The sequence below is a fragment of the Somniosus microcephalus genome, chromosome 30 (genome assembly GCF_052327205.1).
Source record: "Somniosus microcephalus isolate GS21.2 chromosome 30, FLI_Smic_1.0, whole genome shotgun sequence".
In the NCBI taxonomy this organism is placed as follows: Eukaryota; Metazoa; Chordata; class Chondrichthyes; order Squaliformes; family Somniosidae; genus Somniosus; species Somniosus microcephalus.
Window position 1 is genome coordinate 10143064 of NC_141016.1, and position 23470 is coordinate 10166533.

General features: G+C 47.4%; 1 protein-coding gene and 1 long non-coding RNA gene across 3 annotated transcripts in view; one reads left to right on the forward strand and one right to left on the reverse strand.

The window, feature by feature from the left end:
* Window positions 1-23470, forward strand: part of LOC147097912 (netrin receptor UNC5D-like) — a 743147-nt gene that overhangs the window by 165204 nt on the left and 554473 nt on the right. The gene's annotated exons all lie outside the window — the stretch shown is intronic.
* The window catches only part of LOC147097913 (uncharacterized), a 118688-nt gene that overhangs the window by 94278 nt on the left and 940 nt on the right, over window positions 1-23470 (reverse strand). The window lies entirely within an intron of this gene.

The window sequence follows — 23470 nt, forward strand, 5'->3', positions numbered from 1 at the left end:
GATCTTAGCTACAAGGACAGATTGGAGAAGCTGGATTTGTTTTCATTAGAGCAAAGGAGGTTGCGGGGTGATTTGATAGAGGTGTACAAGATTATGACGGGTTTGGATAGGCTAGACGGGGAAAGGTTGTTCCCACTATTGATGGTACAAGGACTAGGGGACACAGATTTAAGGTTTTGGGCAAGAGATACAGGAGGGAAGTGAGGAAAAACCTTTTTATGCAGCGAGTGGTGAGGACCTGGAACTCGCTGCCGACAGAAGTGGTGGAAGCGGAGACACGCAATGTTTTCAAGGGGAGACGGGATAGGCACTTGAAGGGAATAAACTTGCAGGGCTATGGGGGTAGAGTGGGGGAATGGGACTGACTGGATTGCTCTACAGAGAGCCGGCACGGACTCGACGGGCCGAATGGCCTCCTTCTGTGCCGTTATGACTCTATGAGACACTTCCGATAATAGACCTGCAAAGAACGACAGACGGCACCCGGAGGGATAGACTGTTAAACGAGCGATTGCAGCCGAACTCGGGCCAACATTGTGGTGCCTGAGGGAATTGGAAAGAGGTGGCTGAAAATGACAGGAAGTCTGGGTGGTTGCAGTGAGGGGAAGGTGCGGGGAGGGGGGTGGGGGGGCGGTGCTCGGTTTGGAAAAGCCTGATCAGGAAAAAGCCTCTTGGGGGATGTATCCTGAGGCAAAGCAAAGGTCAGGAGAAGTCGAAAGAAGGTGGTACAGCGTGAGACTTGTCAAAACAAGCTGAAAGTGGTGGCGGGAGATTACAGCATTAGTGGTAGTTGCTGTGAAGACTGTTCTACTGATTGCATAAGGCTGTTAATGCTTTAAGCTGTTGCTGGAGTTCGCAAGAGGTATCTTTAGCTCCCTACCCAGTAAGTATCTCTGGTGATGTTTTAATGTGGCTCTAGCTGGCAGGAATATTCAATTCTTCATTGTTTTTTTTTCTCCCGATGCTGCACTGCAACCATCAGGTAGAACAGGTTGTAAATATCAAATCAAACGCTGGGTTTTATACATGAGGCATTGAATATATTGGCCCAGATATTCGGGTCGGGGGCTTCCCGCGGGTGCAAGCCCCTGACCTGCACTTACCTAGCGCGCCAGCCGTTGAGCTGTGGGCCCGCGTGGGATTCCGATCCTGGGCCTGCTCCAACTGCCGGCGCGCAGTGTTCGCGTATCCCAGGGGCGCAGTTAGTTCAAAGCGTCCCCTGGGATCACGTGGGCCATGGAGAGCCAATGGTAGCAGGGAATGCTTCATTCATAAAATTGACAGGAAGGGCTGTCAAACCTATAAATACTATAAGCCCCAAAACATCACTAAAACTTCAAATAAATTTTTTTTAAATCACATTTTTAAAATAACTATAAATTACATAAATTTAAATTATTGTTTAAAATAGTTATTTTTTGAAAAAATTAATTACATTTTCTAACGGGGCTAAAAATGAACTTACCTTTCTTTAAAGTATTTAAAACTAATAAACCTGTGGGAAAAATGTTTTAATTTTAATTAATTCACCACTTACCTTGTTAAAAGGAGGCCTTGCGCCTGCTTTTTACATGTGTAACTCCTGGAGACTTACCCTCCCGGAGAAACCTGCAAAAAAAAAAGTAAGTTCCATGCGCATGCGCTGCCTCTCCGGCGCACGCGTTCGACCTCTGAACCCCTTCCTTTAAGGGAACGGAAGTTCCGGTTTCCCGCGCATGTGCAGTGCATGCACGAAACCGGCACTTTCGTTGGGCCAATGGGTGAGTACCCAGCGCGTACTCACCTGTGGAGACCCGAATTTCTGGGCCAATGATGTTCAACTTGTAGAAGTCGTTGGTTAGGCCACAGTTGGAGGATCTTATAAAACTGATACAAGCGTCATGGAAAGGGAACAGCACAGATTCGCCAAAATTAGACCATAAATGAGAGTTTACAGTTAGGAACATTAGGAACAGGAGCAGGCCATTGAGCCCCTTCAGCCTACTCTGCCATTTAATTATGTCATGAATGATCGGCACCTCCACTCCATTTACTCAGCTATTTTCCCTATCCCTTAATGCCCTTACCTAACCAGAATCTGTCAATCGCAATCTCCAATTGCCCCAGCATCCTCAGCCTTTTGCGAGAGAGAGTTCCAGGTTTTTGCCACCCTGAACAATAGCTCGGGAAGAAAGGCTTGGAAAAACTGGGCCTTTTTCTGGGGGAGGGGGAGTAGAAAATGTTTTGAATGGGCAAATTGTTGGCGAATTGGTCTGAACTGGGTAAAAGAATATCACCGTAAGGGCAAAGGGGGTAGTTAAAAGAGAAATGCTTTCACACAGAGGGTCATTGGGACATAGAATCATCGAAGTTTGCAGCATTCGGCCCATCATGACGGTGTTGTCTCTCTACTAGAACAATTCAAGATTAATCTTACTGCCCTGCTGTCTCCCCATAGCCCTGTATCTTCCGCTAATTCAAATATTTATTCCGTTTTACCCTTAAATGATGCAATGGTCTCTACCTCTCACACCGCCTGAGGCGAAACATCGCATGCTCCGACAGTGCGTTCGCATGTGGCTATTGAGGCATTCTTCTTCTTCTCTTCTTAGGCAGTCCCTCGGAACCGAGGATGACTTGCTTCCACATTAAAAATGAGTTCTCAGGTGACTGATGAGTCCAATGCGGGACCTACAGTCTCTGTCACAGGTGGGGCAGACGGTGGTTGAAGGAGCGGGTGGGTGGGGTGCTTGGGTTGACGTGCGCTCCTTGCGCTGCCTGCACTTGGCTTCCGCTTGCTCCCGGCTGAGAGACTCAAGGTGTTCGGCGCCTTCCCGGATGCTTCTCCTCCACTTTGTGCGGTCTTGGGCCAGGGATTCCCAGGTGTCGATGGGGATGTGGCACTTTTTCAAGGAGGCTTTGAGGGTGTCCTTGAAGTGTTTCCTCTGCCCACCTGGGGCTCTCTTGCCGTGTCGGAGCTCCGAGTAGAGCGCTTGTTTGAGGCATATAAAACAGGGAACAGGGAAAGGTAGCCCCAGTTGAAGAGCAGGCATTGACACAGACACTACAGGCCAAATTACTTCCTTCTGTACTGTCACTGAACCAGGTGGTGGGTTAATCGAGTTGAGGTGTAGATCAGCCATGCTCTAATTGAATGCTCGAGGGGCTGAAGGAAAGAAAGACTTGCATTTATATAGCGCCTTTCATGACCTCAGGCTGTCCCAAAGCGCTTTACAGCCAATGAAGTACTTTTTGGAGTGTAGTCACTGTTGTAATGTAGGAAACGCGGCAGCCAATTTGCGCACAGCAAGCTCCCACAAATAGACCAGATGATCTGTTTTTTAGGGGGTTTTTTAATTCATTTTTACGGGATGTGGGCGTCGCTGGCAAGGCCAGCATTTATTGCCCATCCCTAGTTGCGCTGGAGAAGGTGGTGGTGAGCCGTCTTCTTGAACCGCTGCAGTCCCGTGTGGTGAAGGTATTCCCACAGTGCTGTTAGGGAGGGAGTTCCAGGATTTTCACCCAGCGACGATGAAGGATCGGCCAATATACTTCTATGTCAGGATGGTGTGTGACTTGGAGGGGAACTTGGAGGTGGTGGTGTTCTCATGCGCCTGCTGCCCTTGTCCTTCTAAGTGGAAGAGGTCGCGGGTTTGGGAGGTGCTGCTGAAGAAGTGATGTTGATTGAGGGATAAATATTGGCCAGGACACCGAGGAGAATAGTGCCATGGGATCTTTTACGTCCACCTGAGAGAGCAGATGGGGCCTCGGTTTAACGTCTCACCCGAAAGACGGCACCTCCGACAGTGCAGCGCTCCCTCAGCACTGCACTGGGAGCGACAGCCTAGATTTTTGTGCTCAAGTCTCTGGAATGAGGCTCGAGAGGAGCGAATGTTTGAGGCGGCTGCAACAAATTCCTGCCGGCATTATTTAAAGGCATGTCAACATATTGGGAAATACGTCCACTGGGGAAACAGACGGGGCCTCGGCCTCGGCCTCCTCCTGTTCCTATCTTCATAATTTCCATTACTCAGTACAAAAACCCACTTAAATTTCTGCAGTGCTCTTCACATACACAGAGATGTCTGAATGCTTTACACGGTTCAGCAAAAAGTGCAAATGGGAGAGAATAAGGACCTAACAACGTTTGTTGAAACGGCAAAGGCGCAGTCTCGGCGCAGGGTTATTAGCTAGGGGTAAAAATTCAGTTGTTTGCGCCTCCCGTTAGCACCTTAAGAGGGCGCCAATTGGAGCGCAAAGCAACTAGCGCCCGGCGCGGCAATGTTTGCGCCGTTCGCGAAATTAACTAGACATTTTGCGGCGGCGCTAAACACTACCGCCACGATCTCCTGCGCCGGCAGATCGTGACGTCATTCGAGTACACAACGCCCCGTTAGCGCCCCGGACCGGATATTGAGTGGCGCCCCCTGCCTTACCGCCTGCTGCTAGCAACGACAGGTTGAGGGGAACGTTATGCTGTCAGGAAGGGACTGGGGGAGCGGTATTTAAAGGCAACCGCTTCCTGCCTTTTTTTGTCGGTGACATTTTTGCACCACGCATTCTGAGAGAGTGAGAGAGAGACTTCTGGAGAGATTCAACGCTGTGTGAAGGAGTTTTGAGTACTGAGCAGCACTTTGCAGGTTTATTTGGATTTGCCCTTCCTTGCTTCGCCAGCGCTCTGAGGTAGCGCCTCGCTCCTCGGACTTTGCGCCTTAAGACAGGTGTGAAGCGCCTGATTTAGCGCTCCAATCACCTCCTGGGGCGATAAAAGCCAAGTTTGCTGTTGGAGGCGATAATTAGCGCCAGGCGCTAAACTTTGCGCACCGCCAATAATGGCGCCCCACATGGGGCGATACTGAATTTTTCCCCCTGGAAGTCTTCTGAAAGTGGGAAAGGAAATTGCAAAGGGGAAAGAGTGAGGGAGGAACTTCCAGAGACAGGCATGGGGTGGCTGAAAGATCGGCCGTCAGATGCAAAGCAGAGGGAACGTGGAGCGAGGAGTAACTGAGAGTAAGAATTAGACAATAATGACTCCTCTGGCCAGTGGACATGGACTGGTGAGACACTCCACTCAGGAGTAGAATGAATAGGAAACAGAATGGCATTTCTCCAGAGATGTTGATGAGGCGATGAACAAAATTCTTTGGGCTCTTTTATAGGATGAGTCCCAATCTGCAACCCTTGATGAATATGGCTTGGCAGGGCCTTCCAGTTTTCTGCAGAAATAATGGCAGAATTCCATTACTTTTTAAAGCCCTGCTGTTGCAGTAGAATTCTGTGCTGAATGCTGGAATTGTCCCATTGCGTGTCAAGCTTTATCCAGGGTTAAACTGGGCATTTATGACACAAATATTTGATAAAGTTAATGAGAAAAACACTCCATCTCACCTCGATGCCATGCTTCTGTAAATAACTTAAGAATGGTTTAGCCTCTTACAAAAGTGTCTGGCATAAGCTGATAATCTTCTGAAGCGACGAAGGGGACATAACCTTAAAATCCGAGCCAGGCCATTCAGGAGAGAAGTTAGGAGACACTTCTTCACACAAAGGGTGGTCGCAGTGTGGAACTCTCTCCCGCAGAAAGCAGTCGACGCGAGATCGAGAGATTTTTGCTGGCCAAGGGTATTGAGGGATATGAAGCCAAGCCGGGAAGATGGAGTTAGGACACAGATCAGCCGTGATCTCATTGAACGGCGGGCGGAACAGGCTCGAGGGGCTGAATGGCCTGCTCCTGTTCCGATGTGAGGCGGACTCAGCTGTCAGCGTCAGCTGTGGCTCAGGGGGTAGCACACTCGCCTCTGAGTCAGAAGGTTGTGGGTTCGAGTCCCACTCCAGAGACTTGAGCACTAAACTCTAGGCTGACACTCCAGTGCAGTGCTGAGGGAGTGCCTTTCGGATGAGACATTAAACCGAGGTCCCGTCTGCACTATCTCGAAGAAGAGCAGGGGAGTTATCCCTGCTGTCCTGGGGCCAATTTTTGTCCCTCAACCAACATCACTAAAAACAGATTATCTGGTCATTATCACATTGCTGTTTGTGGGAGCTTGCTGTGCGCAAATTGGCTGCCGCGTTTCCCACATTACAACAGTGACGCCACTTTAAAAGTACTTCATTGGCTGTAAAGTGCTTTGGGATGTCCGGTGGTCGTGAAAGGCGCTATATAAATGCAAGTCTTTCTTTCTTACTGGAATCTCGCACACTTTCCCGTCGCCAGCCCTGCTGGAAATAAATGCTAGCCCCTTACCATGTCTCTCAAATATCTGAAAGTCTTTCACGCCACGAATGCAACGTAGGCAAACACTTCACACGACTAAATGTCCCGAGAAGCAAGGAGACGAATGACCAGTTAATCTGACTTCGGTAGTTGTTGGTTGATGAAGGAATAATAGAAGGATTCATTGTGAGGGTGCCGGTCAGTTCCTTCAGTAACCCCTAGATGGCACCTTCACTGGTTGTTTTCCTTTTGTTAATTGTTACTTGTTTTTCCTGTTTATTACTTAATTGCCTTTTATCTGGTTTATTGGTTTCACCTGTTTTTGCTTGTATTTAAGTTCTGTGGTTTCTTCCCTCTGGGCTCAGTCCTGATAAGGGAGTTAGTCTTGACTAGGTGCTCTGTTGTGGACAAGCCGGTTGCCCTGTGGTAGCTTGTCTTGAGCTCAGTTTGGACAAGCCGGTTGCCTCATGGTAGCTTGTCTTGAGTTCCTATGTTTTGTAACTGTTTACCTGTGTGATTCTAGTAAAGTACTGTTATTTAAGACTGCATATCTGCTTCTCGCCTCGTCTGTCTGCACTTGGGTCCAGAACCAGCCTCGCCCGGACAGTACGGCCCCGTGTCTACACGGCCCTGTGACCCCCAACCCTGACATTCATGGCCAGAACACTGGGAGAAAGCCATACCGCTATTCAAATAATGTTTGCATAGACCACCTGGCGGGCTTTAATGTGCCATCTGAAGGATGGCCATCTTCGTTAATAAAGCAGTACGTGGGAGCAACAGCCTCGGAGGGGGACTTAAGCCCACAATCTGCTGACTGCGATTCAAGAGTGCCACCAGCTGAGCCAAGTCGACAGAGGTAGAATTGGTTGGTTCTCCTTATCATATTAGTTTGGCAAAAAAAAGGGCGAGGTTGGCTCAGAGCAGGCAGGCTATTAATGCAATTGATGAAGCCAAGCAGGCCGTGTAAAACTTTTCAGTTCAAAATGAAGCTCGTTTGTCACTTTATTTCATTTCCCGGAGTGCTGCTGCTCCTGCAGGTAATCATGAGCACTTTCTGTTGTCTTCACAAATTGACTTGCACTGTGCAAACCGCGTGGGTGTGCAATTTGTCACGGGGAAAACGATTTGAAAGAAAGAAAGGCTTGCACTTATATGGCGCCTTTCAGGACGTCCCAAAGAGCTTTACAGCCAATGAAGTACTTTTTGCAGTGTAGTCACTGTTGTAATGTGGGAAACGCGGCAGCCAATTTGTACACAGCAAGCTTCCACATACAGCAATGTGATAATGACCAGATAATCTTTTTTTTTAGTAATGTCGGCTGAGGGATAAATATTAGCCAGGACACCGGGGAGCACTCAATACCGCTTTTATCCTTTAGAATCCTAGCTCCCTTTCTATCCGTGAAAATGTTCTAATAATGTAATCAACCCATGAGTTGGCCTTTATTGCAAGAGGATATGAATATAAGAGTAAAGATGTCTTACTGCAATTATATAGGGCCCTGGTGAGTCCACACCTGGAGTATTGTGCACAGTTTTGGTCTCCTTACCTAAGGAAGGATATACTTGCCATAGAGGGAGTGCAACGAAGGTTCACCAGACTGATTCCTGGGATGGCGGGACTGTCCGATGAGGAGAGATTGAGTCGACTAGGCCTATATTCTCTAGAGTTTAGAAGAATGAGAGGTGATCTCATTGAAACATACAAAATTCTTACAGGGTCGATGCAGGGAGGATGTTTCCCCTGGCTGGGGAGTCTAGAACCAGAGGTCACAGTCTCAGAATAAGGGGTCGGCCATTTAGAACCGAGATGAGAAGAAATTTCTTCACTCAGTGGGTGGTGAATCTTTGGAATTCTCTACCCCAGAGGCTCAGTCGTTGAGTATATTCAAGACAGAGATCGATAGATTTTTGAATATTAAGGGAATCAAGGGATATGGGGATAGTGCAGGAAAGTGGAGATGAGGTAATAGATCAGCCATGATCTTATTGAATGGCGAAGCAGGCTCGAAGGGCCAAATGGCCGACTCCTGCTCCTATTTCTTATGTTCTCGTGAGTTGCTGCGCTCCTATCAAAGGATTATTTTTGCACCTCTAGTTCTTCTAATACCTCTTTTAATCAGTTTCAGTGAATTCCTATAATCCTGAAGATTCCCCCCACCGTTATCCCCCCGGTTGGCTTTGTGTAAATAGTTTTATTTTTCCCTCAGTTCAATTTAAGTTATCCCGTCTATCATTTTGGTTGCTGTTTACTTAGCTTACGCCTCCTTTTCTTGACCCGCAGGTTAAACCTCCTTGTACCTTCTTGCATTTCAGCCCCGATGTTATCATTTCCAGCAGCATTGATTTGATTTTGGTTGGTCAATGAGTGTGTGAATCTTTGAGCAGCGTGAAATGGGTCGAAGATTTCGCAGATGTATTTTTACAAGGAACAACAGAGTGTCACGGGTCGCGACAGCAAGGATTGCATTTTTTAGTGTTTTTTGTTTGTCTTGAAAGATTAGTAACTTCAATTCCAGTTCATATATTTTCCCCTACAAAAATGTTGCTTTGGAAAATATTTTGTTTGAATGAAAGAACCTACAGGAAACTTTTTTTTATCCGGCACCGACGGGACCGACGTGGTGCCGGTTCATCAAAAATTCCGGATAACCGAACGCTATCGTGGGGCAGACGGTGGTTGAAGGGGTCGGGTGGGTGGGGTGCTCGGGTCGATGTGCGCTCCTTGCGCTTGGCTTCCGCTTGCTCCCGGCGAAGAGACTCGAGGTGTTCGGCGCCTTCCCAGAAGCTTCTCCTCCACTTTGTGTCGTCTTGGGCCAGGGATTCCCAGGTGTCGGTGGGGATGTTTTTTCAAGGAGGCTTTGAGGGTGTTCTTGAAGCGTTTCCTCTGCCCACCTGGGGGCTCTCTTGCCCTGTCGGAGCTCCGAGTAGAGCGTTTGTTTTGGGAGTCTCGTATCGGGCATGCGGACAATGTGGCCCGTCCATCGGAGCTGATCGAGCGTGGTCAAAGCTTCAAAGCTGGGGATGTTGGCCTGAGCGAGAATACTGATGAATTACAGTATGCAGACGAACCAGTTGCTACTCAATAGGACACATGACTGCTTGTGGATTGCTGACACCAGGGGCCGATATGTTCCCCATATGGCTAATTTTTGTGAAACTCTAGGGGGAAAAATTCAGTTGTTTGCGTCTCCCGTTAGCGCCTTAAGAGGGCGCTAATGGGGCGCAAAGCAACTGGCGCCCGGGCGCGGCGATGTTTGCGCCACTCGCGAAATTAACTAGACATTTTGCGGCGGCGCTAAACACTACCACCACGATCTCCTGCGTCGGCAGATCGTGACGTCAATCAAGTGCGCAACGCCCTGGTAGTGCCCTGGACTGGATATTGAGTAGCGCCCCCTGTCTTACCGCCTGCCGCTAGCAACGAGTTCCCACAGTAGTGCAGTAGACCCAGGAGGAGCACTACACGTTAAGCTAAGTTTAAAAAAAAATTAACTTTCTGTTAGGACACAGAAGGAACCGGACAAACATGCTAATTTTTTTTTAACCAATTTTACAGAGGGGTCCTTAAGCAGGCGTTAGGCCTCATTTGCATATGCAAAGCACCCTATTTAAGCGAGTAGGGTTAAAATCGGCCCCATGTCTAAGTGTTTATATCCTGACCTTCACACAGTGTAACTTCACTGGAAGATTGATTGCAGGAGAGTCTTGGTGTAGATTTTCATTTTGTTTGACCCTATCGTCATATTTAGGGTCAAGCCAAGTTACTGAGAAATCCACCAAGGTACGACAACAATTTGCATTTATACAGCGCCTTTAACATAGTAAAAGGTCCCAAGGTGCTTCACAGGAGCGATTATCAAACAAAATTTGACACCGAGCCACAGAAGGAGATTTTAGGACAAGTGACCAAAAGCTTGGTCAAAGAGGTAGGTTTGAAGGAACTACTTAAGGAAAGAGAGGTGGAGAGATTTCGGGAGGGATTTCCAGAGTTTAGGGCCCAGGCAGCTGAAGGCACGGCCGCCAATGGTGGAGCGATTATAAGGGATGCGCAAGTGTTTGCCTGATATGGAGTGCGCACACTCCTTGTAAATTCCACCCCCCCACCCAATCTCATCGCCTCCCTTATGTTAGTTGGAACTTTATGCATAAGTTGGCAACAGCCAAAACTGAAAGACCGCTCAAGTGTGCAGAGGTACTGCTGGAGTTTAGCAAGTCAGAACACAGAGGGTTGTTGGAGTGTGGAATGCTTTGTCATGGGGAGCGGTTGAGGCAGCGACCATTGCATCTTTTAGGGGAAAAGCAGATACGTTTTGGAAGCAGAGTCAGATAGAGGGGCTATGGGGAGAGAGCAGGGGCAGTAGGATTGCTTTTCACCTTGCTTTTCGCATTGCTACGACAAAGAGCCGGCACAGACCTGTGGGGCCGAATGGCCTCCTTCTGTGCTGTGTCAGCCATGGCTCAGTGGGTAGCACACCCTCACCTCTGGTGCCAGAAGGTTGCGAGGCTCAAGTCCCACTGCATGAGACCTAAGCACAATAATCCAGGCTGACACTCCCAGTGCGGTGCTGAGGGAGCGCTGCACTGTCGGAGGTGCCGTCTTTCAGATGAGACATTAAACCCAGGCCCCGTCTGCTCTCTCAGGTGGACATAAAAAATCCCATGGCCACTATTTCGAAGAAGAGCAGGGGGAGTTATCCCTGGTGTCCTGGGCCAATATTGATCCCTCAACCAACATCAATAAAAGACAGGTCATTATCAAATTGTTTGTTTATGTCTGCCGCGTTTCCTACATTACAACAGGACTAGACAGACTAGATGCAGGAAGGATGTTCCCGATGGCGGGGGAGTCCAGAACCAGGGTCACAGTCTAAGGATAAGGGATAAGCCATTTAGGACAGAGATGAGGAGGAATTTCTTCACCCAGAGAGTGGTGAACCTGTGGAATTCTCTACCACAGAAGGCAGTTGAGGCCAATTCATTAAATATATTCAAGAAGGAGTTGGATATATTTCTTAAGGCTAAAGGGATCAAGGGATATGGGGAGAAAGCAGGGACAGGGTACTGAATTTGGATGATCAGCCATGATCTCATTGAATGGCGGAGCAGGCTCGAGGGGCCGAATGGCCTACTCCTGCTCCTATCATCTTCTATGTTTCTATGACAACACTTCAAAAAGTGACTGTAAAGCGCTTTGGGACGTACCCAGTGGTCGCTATATAAATGAAATTCTTTCCTTTCTGTCAACCTCTCCAGTGAGTTCCAATTGCATTGTAAGTAAGTCGGTGTAACTAGAGCAAACGAGATAACAGGAATTAATGCTTGACGCAGCCTTTAACTTCAATGAAGTTTGGCTTTATAGACCGGGAGCCAAACCGCATCTAATGAGTGTGAAAAAAATAAAACAAGTACTGGTGTCCTTTCTAGCTGGTGAAGTACCTCACTGAGGATCCCATATCAGCATGTAGATGGCATGGTGGCAGATCATTAATCCCAGCTACAGATAAAAAAAACCTTCCAAAGCCACTGATGCGTGGATTCCATTTTAAATTTCTCATTAGTTTGTTTTTATGGATTAAATACTGATGTTCACAACTGGCTGCACACAGCCATAGCTGATGGATGTAATCAGGCTGTAATGGATTTCGGGGCTGTTACTTCAGCTCTGTCCAATTTCAGGCACACAATCAAAGTCTTCCCCCCTCTGCTCTGTCCGCGAGCCCGAAATTGAAAGCTACAAGCTGAAATTCATCACCGTGCAGATTTCATGAAGCCAGCCGCGTCGACTTGCGTGATAAAACTGCCGAGAAGTTGCTGTCGCGCATTACTGGCTATGTTTGACCGCAGTGTTATTATAATCACAATAAATTTATCCAGAATTGCAACTGATTATAAGCTGCGATAATTATCCTGCCACTGATTATCGAACGCAATCGTACTGCATCGAGTGCATATGCTGAGTTGTTACAGGGAATGCATCACCGTGGCACTGGAAGGATCTTCCGTCCTGGTCGCGCGTTGCCGGATGCAAATGCGTTTGTTGGCTCTCGGTGTTCTCGCTCAGGCCAACATCCCCAGCATCGAAGCTTTGACCACGCTCGATCAGCTCCGCATGCCCGATACAAGACTCCCAAAAAACAAGCGCTCTACTCGGAGCTCCGACACTGCAAGAGAGCCCGTGGTGGGCAGGATCTTTGTGCCTTTTTTTGCTTTCTGTCTGTCTCAAATGTTGAGTGCACGTTCTGTTGTTCTGGGCTGTCACCTTTCTGTGCCACGCGATGCTCATGGGGACTGAAGGAGCAATTGGGTTTAACCCATATTTAAATTTCTGTTGAACTGTGCACAGGAGTGACATGCAAATTTGGAGTGTGACTGTGCACAGAAATTGAGGTCAAAATGCAGATGCTGATTTAGCCACAAGCTAGACTTCAGAAACTTCTGTCCTGTTGCACTGGAAGTGGAAATTTTTGTTTCGGTAAAAAAGTATTTACTTGCATGGAAAACAAAATGCTTAACTTGCAGACCAAAATGTTGGAGCACTTCCTTCTGTCTTTGAAGGATCTTAACTGCGACAGAAAGGTACATAATTAGTGCAACAAGCTCACTGCGGCGTTTAAACAATTATTCACTTCCAGCCTGGAGATCATTAGGTGAGTCAATACTACAAAAATAGCCCCAGTGGGGCAGATCGCTTAGTAACTCAGTTCTGTGTGTGTGTGTGTGTGCGTGTGTGCGAGAGAGACAGGCGTGCAGCAGAAACCTTGTCTGGTATGGTAGTAGTGCTTTTCCGAATGCTCTGCTTACAAGATGCACTGCAGCAACTCGCCAAGGCTTCTTTGGCAGCACCTCCCAAACCCGCGACCTCTTCCACCTAGAAGGTCAAGGGCAGCAGGCGCGTGGGAACACCACCACCTCCAAGTTCACCTCCAAGTCACACACCATCCTGACTTGGAAATATATCGGCCGTTCCTTCATCGTCGCTGGGTCAAAATCCTGGAACTCCCTCCCTAACAGCACTGTGGGAGCACCTTCACCACACGGGACTGCAGCGGTTCAAGGAGGCGGCTCACCACCACCTTCTCAAGGGGCAACTAGGGATGGGCAATAAATGCTGGGCCTTGCCAGCGACGCCCACATCCCTTGAACGAATAAAACAGAACTTACAGCTAGCATTTTGAGGAAATTAAATCTTGTATGCTGCGGGACGACCTTCTCCCGCCTCTCTGTGGAGCCAAGTGCGGTCATTTCTCAGACTGATAAGATAACAAAGTTAGTCAGCGCCTTTGCACTTTTAGTTTAGGACGTCAATTAATTTTGACAAAATCATTAACTGCATGTTTTATGAATGAACCAAAGCTCTTATTTACATGTTGGCTCCATCTATATGTGCAACAGGTGGTTAGAAGGCCCGTGGGAGCTTTGAGAAGCGCATCATCTTAATACACTAATAAGTTTAAACATTTAAATACTCATTTCCATTCCTTATCTTAAGCTGTCTATATTTCCTCCCTGACAACTCACTACTTTACCTTGTCCTAGATGAATAATGAAATGAGTTCTGTCTTGCATGTTTAATTACTAGCGCAAATTTCTTCCAACTGAACCATCACTTGGCCCAGCTCAGTCCCAGTGGTGATTTCACAGTAACAAATGGAATATTTTAATGTTTGACTCATACCTGTTTATCTTGGTATAAAACTGATTTATATTACATCTCCATAAAGCTGTCAAACACTTGTATTATTTAAAGAGCAGCCCCAGCCAACCTGTTTTAATTAAATTCATGTTACGCAAATAAGATACAATGTCATGAACAGGTACAGAAAATAATCAAAAAGGCTAATGGGATGCTGGCCTTTATATCAAGAGGACTAGAGTACAAGGGGGATAGGGTGGGATATGTGTTGGTGTAGGGGTTACGGGGATCGGGTGGGATATGTGTCGGTGCAGGCTCGATGGGCCGAAATGGCCTCTATCTGCACTGTGGGGTTTCTGTGATTTCTGTGATTCTGTGAAGTTATGCTGCAGCTGTACAAAGCCCTGGTTAGACCACACCTGGAGCACTGGGAGCAGTTCTGGGCACCACACCTTAGGAAGGATATATTGGCCTTGGAGGGAGTGCAGCATAGGTTTACCAGAATGATACCCGGACTTCAAGGGTTAAATTACAAGGAGAGATTACACAAACTAGGGTTGTATTCCCTAGAATTTAGAAGGTTAAGGTGTGATTTGATTGAAGTTTTCAGGATATTAAGGGGAACAGATAGTGTAGATGGAGAGATACTATTTCCGCTGGTTGGGGAGTCTAGGACTAGGGGGCAGAGTCTAAAAATTAGAGTCAGACCTTTCAGGAGTGAAATTAGGAAACACTTCTACACACAAAGGGTGGTAGAAGTTTGGAACTCTCTTCCGCAAACAGCAATTGATGCTCAGTCAATTGTTAATTTTAAATCTGAGATTGATAGATTTTTGTTAACCAGAGGTAATAAGATATGGGCCAAAGGCGGGTATATGGAGTTAGGTCACAGATCAGCCATGATCTCATTGAATGGCGGAACAGGCTTGAGGGGCTAAATGGCCTCCTCCTGATCCTATGTTCATATGGTGCTACAGGAGGTGTGACTACTGGAGCAGTGACTTTCATACTCTTCTGTGGGGAGGAGGGTGCTTGTAAATACTGACACATTTTAGGGGACCCTCTGGAAATATCATTGCCCTTCCGGGGGGGCACATTGCAAGCATGGACTTTCTTCAAATATTGATCTTAAACGGAATGGTGCCCTATACACTTAAACTTTCCATTCACTCCCTCCACCACCGGCGCACGGTGGCTGCAGTGTGTACCATCTACAAGATGCAGTGCAGCAACTTGCCAAGGCTTCTTCGGCAGCACCTCCCGAACCCGCGGCCTCCACCACCTAGAAGGGCAAGGGCAGCAGGCGCATGGGAACACCACCACCTCCAAGTGCCCCTCCAAGTCACACACCATCCTGACTTGGAAGTATATCGGCCGTTCCTTCATCGTTGCTGGGTCAAAATCCTGGAACTCCCTCCCTAACAGCACTGTGGGAGCACCTTCACCACACGGGACTGCAGCGGTTCAAGAAGGCGGCTCACCACCACCTTCTCAAGGGCAACTAGGGATGGGCAATAAATGCTGGCCTTGCCAGCGACGCCCACATCCTGTGAATGAATAAAAATATATATATAATTTTAAAAATCAGAGCCTCGGAATTAGGCTGTGATATTTGTGCATGCTGAATGCATTTGTATCAGATTCCTCCAGTATTTCAATGTAGGTCTTAACATTTTATTTAAAATGGGTTCTCGCCTCCCTGGCAGCAGATAGCTTTCCTCAGTACAGCCCTTTGTACCTGTCAAGAAAGAGCTATCAAGATGTTAACACTCCCCCTCGTTATTATATAATTCATCTTGCATGAGGCAGGACAACCCTAATATCACTATAAAATACCATATCCTCTGGAGTTACCCTGGGCTGGGTGTGAGGAAGGCTCAATTGGCCAAGGTTCCTGGTTCTGACAGATGTCCAGTGACCCCCTGTTGCAAAGTGCACACATCTGGGGCTGGGAGGTCTGGGTTCAGCTGGTTTCCAGGCGCCCCCCCACCCCTCACCCCAGGGAGAGCTCAGGCTGCTCGACCTTCCCTCAGCGAAGCCTCGGGAGAGCAGGACTGTGGTTCGTGAGGTCATTCCCAGCTGTTTTCTTCGATCACGTGGGCTACCCCAACGATAATCCTCCCCTCCTTATATTTCTGGCTGTTCTTGTATGCTTGTTCCTGGAGCGAGGGAGGGAAATGGGCATTGAACTGAGTGGCACTACGCTGGTCTCCTGACCTCACGGTGCCCAGTTTATATTCCTACCCACCACCGTTATGGATCAGATGCTGGGGGCAGAGGCCAAGCTGGTAAACGTGGCCAATTCCCACTACCCAAGGTAAGCCGGTCTCAAGGTTAGGCGACCCTTTTATATTGCCCAAGTGTAGCCAACAGCTTGGGATCGAATCCGCTCTTGTGGCAACTGCAGTCTTTACATAGGATTCCACTGGATATACGGCACAGAAACAGGCCATTCTGCCCAACCAGTCCATGCCGGCGTTTATGCTCCACTCGCGCCTCCTCCTGTCTTTCCTCATCCAACTCTATCTGCATCACCCTCTATTCCCGTCTCCCTCATGTGCTTATCTAGCTGCCCCTTAAATACATCTATACTATTCGCTTCAACCACTCTTGTGGTGGGGAGTTCCACATTCTCACCACTCTCTGGGTAAAGAAGTTTCTTCTGAATTCCCAATTGGATTTCTTGGTGACTATCTTCTACTGATAGTTTTGTGACGTGGAAGAGCCTATAGAGATGGTGGGGGGTTTCGTTCATGGGATGTGGGCGTCGTTGGCAAGGCCGGTGACATGAATCTTGTCATTCATGTGAAAATGACTTATGTAATAATACTGGGCGGCCTGCTGGTGGCGCTGTCCAGGGAGAGTATAAATACTCGGGCATGGGGCCCAGCTTGCTCAGGACATTCTTTAACAGGAACTAGTGAAGGACACAACTAGGTCTCCATGTTGAAAAACAGTTGATTAAAGCCTTGTTTAATACTTAGACCAAGTGCCTAGTAGTTTTCTTACATCAGCCAGCATCTATTGCCCATCCCTAATTGCCCTTGAGAAGGTGGTGTTGAGCCGCCGCCTTGAACCGCAGAGGGCAGTTAAAAGTCAACCACATTGCTGTGGGTCTGGAGTCGCATGTGGGCCAGACTGGGTAAGGACGGCAGATTTCCTTCCCTAAAGGACATTAGTGAACCAGATGGGTTTTTCCGACAATCCGATAGTTTCATGATCACCATTACTGATACTAACTTGTTATTCCAGATTTATTTAATTAACTGAATTTAAATTCCCCCGCTGCCATGGTGGGAATTTGAACTCATGTCTCTGGATCATTAAGTCCATGTTTCATGGATTCTAGTCCAGTAACCTAACCACTATGCTACCATACCCCTGTAAATGAGGAAAACACACAAGCAATGGCCACAAAAATGGCTGATATAAGAATTGGAAATATTCCCATGGCTGCGGCTGTCTGTGCACTCCAGAGACTAGAATTGAGGCAATGTAGCAGGTGCTTTGCTCGCTTCTGTTCCTGAGCACTGTCCCAGCCATGTATCGGAACGCCACTTAACCTGAATTGATCAATTAACCAAACTAGCGAGACCTGTCAGCATGCCTTGTGCGTGTACAATTATTTCACTGTGTTGTGTATCAGTTTCCGTGGCGAATTAATGTCATTGATGCAGAACGACACTGGAACTAATCAATGACCCTAATCGTTCACTTCCCTGAAGTGGAGTCTAGTGGAGTGTTAAGGTAAGGGCTACAAAAACTGTCTGGACAAACTGATTCTCATTGGATTGTGACCCTGACGGTGTTTGATAATGCTAGTGGCTCGAATCATGCTAGTGAACAACCATTAACGGCCTCAGAACCGGCCATAGTAGACGTTGCCACCTTCTCCATCGATGGAAGATTAAAGCCCGTCATGCAACTGTGGAGCTCCATGGTCAGACCCTGGAGCACATCATTCAACATTCTTATCAGCTGTGGCTCAGTGGGTAGCATGCTCTCACCTCTGAGTCAGAAGGTTGTGGGTTCAAGTCCCACCCCAGCGACTTGAGCACCGAAATCTAGGTCTGACACTCCCAGTGTGGTACTGAAGGAGTGTTGCACTGCCGGAGGTGCCGTCTTTTGGGTGAGATATTAAACCGAGGTCCTCTCAGGTAGACGTAAAAGATCCCATGGTACTATTTTGAAGAAGAGCAGGGGAGGTGGCCTGACCAATATCTATTCCTCAATCAACATAACAAAAACAGATTATTTCGTCATTATCACATTGCTGTTTGTAGGAACTTGCTGTGCACAAATTGGCTGCTCTGTTTCTCACATTACAACAGTGACTGCACTGCAAAACATACTTGATTGGCTGTAAAGTGCTTTGGGATGTCCGGTGGTCGTGAAAGGTGCTATAGAAATGCAAGTCTCTCTTTCTCAGATGAAATTCGCAGGCAGCCTACTAGATATCCACGCTGTTACACCGGAAGCCTTGGCCTGGATATCTGACTGAGATACTGACATTTGATTTGAAAAAGCTGCAAATACACAGCAACTCAGTCTAGTACCTGAACGAGATGTGGCCAGTTAATGGGCGTATACTCCTCATCGGATCTCGTCCAGTCCTGACCAGGGGTTTCCATCCCCACCGTTGACTTGACATGTTTTTGTTTTGCGTTTTCCAGCATTTGTAGCTTCATTCCTATCTTTACTGTCGGTGGGGTGACGTTCCTTTCACCAGCGCTGACATCCTTCATTGTGGCGAGTACAATGAGCCGCAAAGAGAAAGATTTAGGAGTGAAGTGTAGGCACAGGGCGCTAAGCAGCCGCATTGTTTAAAATAATGACATTACAACACTTGCATTTCACTCTAGAAAACTAACACTGCCTATTTGTTAAAAAAAAATCTGTTTTGTGACAGATTTAGCAAATTATGCAGAAGTTAAGTTGCTGCCGTTAGCTGACTACATCGAGGTTGTCAGTGAAGCTATTTTGGATAAATTGCTTGTCTCTTGATTCTCCATCTTTCCCTCCCTAAGCTCTGGAATTCCCTGCCTAAACCTGTCCGCCTCGCTACCTCTCTCTCCTCCTTTAAGACGCTCCTTAAAACCTACCTCTTTGACCAAGCTTTTGGTCACCTGCCCTAATTTCTTATGTGGCTCGGTGTCAAATTTTTGTCTTATAGCATTCCTGTGAAGCGCCATGGGATGTTTTACAATGTTAAAGGTGCTATATAAATACAAGTTGTAGTTGTTGTTGTAGTGCGTATTTTTGCAAAACACTTCCTGGCTCGGAGACACATTAATACTTTCAAGAAGGATCACACTTGTCTGTCACGTTCTTTACTGTGCAGTGCTAGCTATGAATTCTGTTAACAGACAGTGAACCTGCATCCTTAGCGGTAAACTGAGCTACTTATCCAGATCATTTTTCAAAAGGCGCTTCTGCAAAAGTAAATCCTTATTTGGACAGCTCGATAACTGACTGCAGAAAAATAAGAACATAAGAAATAGGAGCTGGAGTCGGCCATTCAGCCCTTCGAGCCTGCTCCGCCATTCAATAAGATCATGGCTGATCTTTTACCTCAACTCTACTTTCCCGCCCTATCCCCATATCCATTGATTCCCTTAATATCCAAAAATCTATCAATCTCAACCTTGAATATACTCAACGACTGAGCCTCCACAGCCCTCTGGGGTAGAGAATTCCAAAGATTCACCACCCTCTGAGTGAAGAAATTTCTCCTCATCTCAGTTCTAAATGGCCGACCCCTTATTCTGAGACTGTGACCCTGAGTTCTAGACTCCCCAGCCAGGAGAAACATCTTCCCTGCATCTACCCTGTCAAGCCCCTTAAGAATTTTATACGTTTCAATGAGTTCACCTTTCCTTCTTCTAAACTCGAGGGAATATAGGTTCGAGCATCCAACCTTTTTGTCTACATAGACCACATTGCAGTGCATCATGAAGCCCCGCAGGCAACATATAACATCAAATTATAACCATCGCACTAATACGTTTAAAAAGAAGGAAGGAAAGGAGGGAGGGAAGGAAGGAAGGACATAAAAACTTAAGAAATAGGAGAATGAGCAGACCATACTCGAGCCTGCTCCGCCATTCAATAAGATCATGGCTGATCTTCCACGTCAACTCCACTTTCCCGCCCTAACCCCATATCCCTTAATTACCTTAATATTCAAAAATCTATCGACCTCTGTCTTGAATATACTCAACGACTGAGCATCCACAGCCCTCTGGGGTAGAGAACTCCGAAGATTCACAATCCTCTAAGTGAAGACATTTCTCCTCATGATTAACTCCTGGTATCTGCCCCCTGCCTTGCAAGGTCACGAATCTGCGTTTGTATAATGACCACCTTGTGGCTATACTCCTCAGAAGTGAGATCTTTTTGAGGTCAAGTTTGCTCCGAGATGACACGGTGGAAGTGTAGAACTAATGCTAATCCAAATACCTGACCTTTTGAAAATGAAAAAGGACTTGCATCAATATTGAACTGTTACAAAAAAAGCTCCTGTACTTACAATAACAAGGAGGGACAAGTTAAGGGAAGGCAGAGCAGAGACAGACACAGAAATACATTTCCAGAAACCAATCTCAACGCACCAAGTTCAATGTTTGCAGAGATCTCACAGAAAGTTACAAACCTGGGACACCCCACCCCTCAGATGCTGTCGGCCTTATGCCATGACCCTCCCCTCACATAAGAACATAAGAAATAGGAGCAGGAGTCGGCCATTCTGCCCTTCGAGCCTGTTCCGCCATTCAATGAGGCTGATCTTCTGCCTCAACTCCATTCATCGGCCCTATCGCCATATCCCTTGATGCCCTTACTAGTCAGAAATCTATCGACTTCTGTTTTGAATATACCCAATGACTGAGCCTCCACAGCCCTCTGGGGTAGAGAATTCCAAAGATTCGCCACCCTCTGTGTGAAGAATGTTCTTCTCATCTCAGTCCTGAATGGCCTACCCTTTATCCTGAGGCTGTGGCCCCTGGTTCTAGACTCCCCAGCCAAGGGAAACATTCTTCCAGCATCCACCCTACAGCATCCACCCTATCAAACCCTGTAATAATTGTGTATGCTTCAATGAGATCCCCTCTCATTCTTCTGACTTCAAGAGAATACAGGCCTAGTTTACTCAATTTCTTCTCATACGACAGTCCTGCCATCCCAGGAATCAGTCTGGTGAACCTTCGTTGCAAGTATATCCTTCCTAAGGTAAGGAGACCAAAATTGCCCACAGTACTCCAGGTGTGGTCTCACCAAGGCCCTGTATAACTGTAGTAAGACATCCTTGCTCCTGTACTCAAATCCTCTTGTAATGAAGGCCAGCATACCATTTCCCTTCCTAATGGCTTGCTGCACCTGCACATTCACTTTCAGTGACTCATGTACAAGGACACCCAGGTCCCTTTGAGACTTCCTCCCACCCCGCTTCCTGTAAGGACACTATTCCATTCTCCCAGTTTCTCCGCCTCCGCCGTATCTGCTCCGACGACGCCACCTTCCACACCAGTGCTTCAGACATGTCTTCCTTTTTCCGCAACCGAGGATTCCCCTCTACTGTGGTTGACACTGCCCTCGACCGTGTCAGTTCTATCTCCCGCACTTCTGCCCTCACCCCTGCCCCTCCCTCCCGGAACCACGATAGGGTTCCCCTTGTCCTCACCTTTCACCCCACCAGCCTCCACATTCAACGGATCATCCTCCGGCATTTCCGCTACCTCCAAAGTGATCCCACCACCAAACGTATCTTCCCCTCCCCTCCCCTTTCAGCATTCCGCAGGGACCGCTCCCTCTGAGACACCCTAGTCCACTCCTCTATCACCCCAAACAGCCCTTCCTCTTCGCCTGGCACCTTCCCGTGCAAGCGGAGGAGATGTAACACCTGCCCCTATACCTCCCCCCTTCCCACTGTCCAGGGCCCCAAACACCCCTTCCAGGTGAAACAGCGATTTACTTGTACTTCTTGCAATCTAGTATACTGTATTCGCTGCTCACGATGCGGTCTCCTCTACATTGGGGAGACCAAACGCAGATTGGGTGACCGCTTTGCGGAACACCTCCGTTCAGTCCGTAAGGGTGACCCCGAGCTTCCGGTCGCCTGTCATTTTAATTCACCGCTCCATTCCCACTCGGACCTCACCGTCCTTGGCCTCTTGTATTATTCCATGGAAGCTCAACGTAAACTCGAGGAACAGCACCTCATCTTCCGATTAGGCACTCTGCAGCCTTCCAGACTCAATATCGAGTTCAACAATTTCAGATCATAAGCTCGGCCCCCATTTCATTTTCTCTTGTAATTGTTCCACTCCTTTCCCCCCCCCTTTCCTTTTGTTTCACTCTCACACCTGGCAGCTATCTCTTGCCCTGCCAGTACACTTCACACCTAATCTCAGCCTATTACCATCTCATCTAGCTTCTAATCTCTTTTACTTCTTTTGTTTCTTTTATTCTTTTGTCCGATCGCAGCCCTGCCTTCGATCTAGTTTCTTTTCTTTCCAGTTTTGAAGAAGGGTTCGACCCGAAACGTCAACTCAAATTTCTCTCCACGGATGTTGCCTGACCTGCTGAGTTTTTCCAGCATTTTCTGTTGTTATTTCCCTTTGAGCATCTGCATTCCCCAATCTTTCACCATTTAGGAAATACTCTGCTTTTCTGTTTTTTCTACCAAAGTGGATAACTTCACATTTATCCACATTATATTCCATCTGCCATGTTCTCACCCACTCACTGAACCTGTCGAGATCCCCTTGAAGCCTCTTCACACCCTCTTCGCAACTGACACTGCCACCCAGCTTTGTATCATCAGCAAATTTAGAAATGTTACATTTAGTCCCCTCATCCAAATCATTGATATAGATTGTGAATAGCTGGGGCCCAAGCACCGATCCTTGCGGTACCCCACTAGTCACAGCCTGCCATCCCGAAAAAGATCTGTTTATCCCTACTCTTTGTTTTCTATCTGTTAACCAATTCTCAATCCATGCAAGTATATTACCCCCAATTCCATGTGCCCTCATTTTGTTCACCAATCGCTTGTGTGGGACCTTATCGATGGTCTTCTGAAAATCCAAATACACCACATCTACTGGTTCCCCTTTGTCTACTCCACTAGTTACATCCTCAAAGAACTCCAATAGGTTTGTCAAACAGGACTGCTCTTTCATAAATCCACGTTGACTCTGCCCAATCTTACTGTTAGTTTCTAAGTGCCCAGTTATTGCATCCTTTATAACAGATTCCAGCATTTTCCCAACTACTGATGTGAGGCTAACAGGTCTGTAGTTCCCCATTTTCTCACTCCCTCCTTTCTTAAATAGCGGAGGAGAAGCATATGGGAAGATGCCAAACACCTGGAGTATCTTCGCCGGGAGCAAGCGGAAGCCAAGCACAGGCAGCACTAGGAGCGCACCTCAACCCAAGCACCCCACCCACCCGCCCCTTCAACCACCGTCTGCCCCACCTGTGACAGAGACTGTAGGTCCCGCATTGGACTCATCAGTCACCTGAGAACTCATTTTTAAGCATGGAAGCAAGTCATCCTCGGTTCCGAGGGACTGCCTAAGAAGAAGAAGACTTCCACTGTAACCAATCCTCGTGAAGGGATCCACACAAAACATTTGTGA